This window comes from Musa acuminata, chromosome BXJ1-2 (genome assembly GCF_036884655.1).
Source record: "Musa acuminata AAA Group cultivar baxijiao chromosome BXJ1-2, Cavendish_Baxijiao_AAA, whole genome shotgun sequence".
Taxonomy (NCBI): domain Eukaryota; kingdom Viridiplantae; phylum Streptophyta; class Magnoliopsida; order Zingiberales; family Musaceae; genus Musa; species Musa acuminata.
This window is the reverse complement of record NC_088328.1, coordinates 11,482,104-11,488,183: the sequence shown is the minus strand read 5'-3', so window position 1 is coordinate 11,488,183 and position 6,080 is coordinate 11,482,104.

Here is a 6,080-nt window from a genome sequence, read left to right as displayed (position 1 = left end):
ATCATTCCAAATCATAAATATTTCAAATCATCATGGTATTAATTTGTCACATTGCATCCTACCATGCATGATCGAAACTTCTCATTTAAATTCATGAATATCTCATGCATTCATATCATCACTTGAGGAATATTGAAAAGAAATAATTGAGTGATGAGATAAATGTTTCATGAATACAAAGAATTGCATAAAAATCATATCATGAATACAAGGAATACAAGTCACAATCATTCAAGAGAAAAATCATTATTCATTTTCAATTCATTCAATTTGATAAATCAAGATCATGATTTTGATAAAACTCATTTCAATTTTAAGTCATCAAAATCATTTCTATGGCTCACAAAACATAAATAGATTCATGATTTCATTGATAATATATTTTCCCCCTTTTTAAGTGTTTCATTTTAAGTGATCGATTTCATGTTAGCATGCCTTTTCATTTATGAAAACATGCATCAAATTTTTTTTTTAAAGCCACTGTTATTATCATGAAAATCGATAATCAAGAATCACCATAATTTCAAAAATATATACTCATTAATCATAACTTTAAATTGAACATAATTTCATATACTCAAAATCGAGAAATAACAATGGAAATCAACATGATACACATTATTACTTTTCAACCACATATAGCATGATTTCATAATGTATTTTTAATCAAAATCATTTTGTTAAGCAATTTTCATGATTATTTTCAAAATTACTAGAATGATAAGCATGATTCCTAATTTTTTGTATTTTCATTATAAAATTATTAAACATACAATTTTCAAGAAAATAAAAAAGAAAAATGCATTATGAAAAGCATTATGTAATTTCAAAGTAAATTCAAGGCATTTTGATTACCTCAGCGTCGAAAGGCGTAAAGGCGTAGTTTGCCACCTCGCCTTTGTTGATTTTCTCCTCGTCTTCGGAGGAGCTCGATTCATCCCAATTTTTGTTCTTCTTCTTGCGTTCAAAGCAAGTAGTTCCGTTCTTTTTACTTTTTAATTTTTGTTTCATTTGTAGTTTAAGTTCACCATCACTTGAGCTTATGCTCGAGTGGTCTTCAAATGTTCTATGTCCCAAATCCTTCCTATTCTTTGGAAGGTGGTTCTCAAGTTCTTCACGTGCATTGCACGTCATTTCATATGTGATCAATGAACCAATTAGTTCTTCAAGTGGAAATTGGTTCAAGTTTTTCGATTCTTGAATAGCAGTTACTTTTGAATCCCAAGTTTTAGAAAGTGAGCGCAAAACTTTGTTAACGAGTTCAAAATCCGAAAAGCTTTTACCAAGTGATTTTAAACCATTGACGACATCCGTAAAACAGGTGTACATGTCAACAACGGTTTCGCTTGGTTTCATATGAAAAAGCTTGAAATCATGCAGTAAAATATTAACTTTCGAGTCTTTGACTCTACTAGTTCCCTCGTGCGTGATTTCAAGAGTGCGCCAAATAGCGAAAGCCGTTTCGCACAAAGAAACCTGATTGAACTCATTTTTGTCCAAAGCGCAAAATAAGGCATTCATAGCCTTTGCGTTTAAAGAAAAATACTTCTTCTCTAAATCCGACCATTCGTTCATCGGTTTAGAGGGAAGTTGAAAACCGTTTTCAACGATATTCCATAAATCCAGATTTAGAGAAATCAAGAAAACTCTCATTCGAGTTTTCCAATAAGTGTAGTCCAATCCGTTAAAGAACGGTGGACGAAAGACCGAAAAGCCCTCTTGAAGAGCCATTTCTCTCGGGTGTAAATCCGAAATGAGAAATACCCCGCTCTGATACTAATTGTTAGGATCGAGAGCACTAAGAGGGGGGGGGGGGGTGAATTAGTGCAGCGGATAACTTTGTACGATTAAAATCGAAAGCTGCGTTTGAACGATAAAGACAGCTCTATATGAAAGTTGATACTAAGCAAGATTGCAGTCAATCTATGCAGGCAGTTTGCAGCTATGAAGAAAACTAGAATATCGGCGCAAACTGAAATCCGACGTTCGTACGAAGAAACAGGTTTACGTCTAAGTGCCGATTCGTAGATCACTTGTTTAGATCAAAAGCAGTTTAAGCAGAAGTATAAAGATAGTGTGCTGCTATTGTACATCTCAAAAAGTAATCTGCAAAAAGCAGATTTACGTCTAAACGCAGATTTACGTTTAAACGCAGATTTACGTCTGAACTTTGAAACTCGTTTGTAAACTCACAGAAGGCAGTTTGCAGTTATAAATAGAATCAAAACGTAAATGTAAACTGCAAAGAAACTTGTTCGTAAAAGCGCAGAAGACAGTTTGCAGTTACAAGTGGAATCAAGACATAAACGTAAACTGTAAAGAAACTCGTTCGTAAAAGCGCAAAAGAGCAGTAGCTATGTAGGAGGTTTGCAGTAATGATGAAGTGCTCAAAATAAAAGCAAACCAGAGATTTAGAGTGGTTCGGTCAGTCTTGACCTACTCCACTTTTGGCTTCCTCCACCGACGAGGTCACCGACGTCAACTAGGGGCCTTCCTTCAATAGGCGAAGGCCAACTGCCCTTTTACAGTTTCACTCCTTTTGATGGGATCAGGAGACAACCCTTACAGAACCTTTCTCTCCTCTCTTTACAACTCAAGACTTGAAGAACAGAAAGAGGAGAACTTTTGGACTTTACACAAATTTGAGCTCTTAGATTCACAGAAAAGATCAAGAATTCGATGTAGTTCTGTATCTCTTCAGTGCTGAATGGGTGGGGTATTTATAGGCCCCAACCCAGTTCAAATTTGGAGCTCAAAACGATCAAATCCCGGAATTTCGGGATCAGGCGGTTGCACCTCCTGACTGGGGAGGTTGCACCGCCTGGCAGAGCTCGAAGACTGAGCCTCTGGGCGGTGCTACCTCTGTCAGGGGCGGTTGCACCTCTCTGCCAGAGCTCGAAGACCGAGCTCAGGCGGTTGCACCGCCTGACTGGAGAGGTTGCACCGCCCAGTCTCGCTCGGAGACTAAGCCTTGGGCGGTTGCACCTCTTGGTTGGGGCGGTTGCACCACCCAGTCTCGCTGGGAGACATAGCCTGGGCGGTGCTACCTCCCTGCCTGGGCGGTTGCACCTCCCACAGCAACCTGGGTCCGAATGGGTTGAACCATTCAACCCAATTTGAGTTCTTCAGGGGCCCAATTGCCCCAGGATTAAGCTAATGGGATCACCTCCCATTTATAACTTAATCAAAGTGCTAACTACGATTATTTCCTAAGACATATTCTGCAGCTTGCTTCGGTGCGTCACTCGCTTCTTCCGGCGAGTTTCCGGCGAACTTCCGTCGATCATCCGATGAACCCTCGGTGATGCTCCTGCGGACTTCCGGCAAACTCCTGGACTGCGATGATCCACTTGGCAAGTTCCGACGAGCTCCTTTGGCAAGCTTCTGGACTTCTCGGATTTGTTCCTGCAGAACCTCCGACGACTGTCCGAACTTCCGTCGAGCTCTCGAACTCCCAACGTGATCATTGTCATGACTCCGGCGCAACTCCTGCTGCATATCTTACTTTCATCGTAGTCAATCCTGCACACTCAAAACAAAAACTTCGATCGAGACAATTAATCCTAAGCAATTAACCAAGTTGTCCGGCATGTCATTGGTCCCTCGACGCTTCGTCCGATTCTTCGGCGCATCGTCCTTTCCTGCAGCCTATTGCCCAATCGGCCAGTTGACTCCGCAACTCCGATATCCTTAGCACAATACCCGCTCTTCTTGGCCCGATGCCCGAGTCCACGGCCCGAAGCCTTCTGTCGATACGTCGACCGATCCACCGGCCCGACGTCCAATCTTCTGACATGTTCCTCCGGCACAACATGATTTTCCTGCTTTAATTGTCTCATCCTGATCGAAGCACCCTGCGTCACTCAAAACGCAGATTAAATAATAAACATATATCAAGTAGTTTCATCATCAAATTACGAGATTCAACATATAGTAGATATACACGGACTTATTTCTTGAAAGACAAAAATAAATGCTTTAGATATTTCACCATGTTTTGTAAACTTGTTCAAAATGAAAAGGGTTGTATGATTTCATCAATTCAAAGTGATCACGGTGGTGAATTTTGAAACCATGATTTTTAAGAATTTTGTGAATCTAATGGATACAACCACAACTTCTCTACTCTATGAAATCCTCAACAAAATGGAGTAGTAGAAAGAAAGAATAGAAATTTATAAGAAATGGTAAGAACCATGTTAAATGAACATAGCCTACCCAAATATTTTTGGGCCGAAGCCATAAACACTACATGCTATATTTTAAATAGAGTTCTAGTAAGACCCTTACTCACCAAAACTCCCTATGAGTTATGGAACAATAAAAAACCCAATGTTTCATATTTTAAAGTTTTTGGGTGTAAGTGTTTTATCTTGAATGAAAAAGATGCCTTAGGAAAATTTAATGCTAAATCCGATGAAGGAATTTTTCTTGGTTATTCTTCGATTTCTAAAGGTTTTCGTATCTTCAATAAAAGAACTTTAATAATAGAAGAATCAATTCATGTTATTTTCAATGAGATTTCCAAAATCAAGAAAAATGATTTTGATGATGATGTTAATTTCGATTCTTTGAATTTAAATGAAACCCTTTCCCCAACTAGCAACTTAGATGCATCCACTTCCGAAACATCCTTATCCAAGGATTGAAAGTATGTAGATGCTCATCCTAAGGAGCTAATCCTAGGAGACACATCTAAGGGGGTTCAAACACGTTCTTCTCTTAAAAATTTTTATGCCAATGCCGCTTTTCTCTCCCAAATTGAACCTAAATGTATTGATGAAGCCATGAAAGATGATTCATGGATTATCGCAATACAAGATGAGTTAAATCAATTTAAGAGAAATGAGGTATGTAAGCTTGTTCCTAGGCCAAATGATCATTTAGTTATTGGTACTAAATGAGTCTTTAGGAACAAGCAAGATGAATATGGTATCGTGGTTAGAAACAAGGCTAGATTAGTGGCCAAATGTTTCAACCAAGAAGAAGGTATCGATTACGAAGAAACCTTCGCTCCTATAGCTAGATTAGAAGCCATAAGGATGCTCCTTGCCTATGCTAGTAATAATAATTTTAAGTTGTTTCAAATGGATGTTAAAAGCGTTTTTCTTAATGGCTTTATTTCTGAAGAAGTTTATATTGAACAACCTCCCGGATTTAAAAATAATAGCCTTCTTAATCATGTATTTAAATTAACCAAAGCTCTCTATGGTTTAAAACAAGCCCCAAGGGATTGGTATGATAGAATAAGTACTTTTCTTATTGAAAATAATTTCATAAAACGCAAGGTCGATACTACATTATTTGTCAAGAACTTTGAAAATATTTTTTTCATTGTTCAGATTTGTATTGATGATATTATTTTCGGTTCTACGAATGAATCTCTTTGTGAATCTTTTGCTAAAACCATGAATCTCGAATTTGAAATAAGTTTAATGGGAGAATCAACATTTTTCTTATGCTTACAAATTAAGTAACTAAGCAATGACATCTTTATTAGTCAAATTAAATATACTTTAGATCTGCTGAAAAGATTTAATATGGATAGCTCAAAAGCTATTAACACCCCTATGAGCACCTCCACTAAGTTAGAAGTTGATGAAAGTAGAGAAAGCTTCGATAAAAAAACTTATAGGGGTATGATAGAAAGTTTACTTTACCTCACTGCAACTAGACCAGATATCATGTTCAGTGTAGGAGTTTGTGCTAGGTTTCAATCGAACCCTAAGAAATCTCATCTCAAAGCAGTTAAAAGAATACTTAGATATCTTAAAGGTACCACAAATCTAGGATTATGGTATCCAAAATCTGAGAATTTTAAGTTAATTGCTTATGCTAATGCAGATTTTGCTGGGTGTAGACTAGATAGAAAAAGCACATTAGGAACATGTCAATTTTTGGGACATTCCCTTGTTTCCTGGTCATCTAAGAAACAAAACTCGGTTCTACTATCAACAACCGAACCTAAGTATATTGCAGCTAGTGCATGCTGTGCACAAGTTGTGTGGATGAAAAATACCTTAGAAGATTATAAAGTCCATCTTAAAAACATTCCCATTAAATGTGATAACACAAGTGTA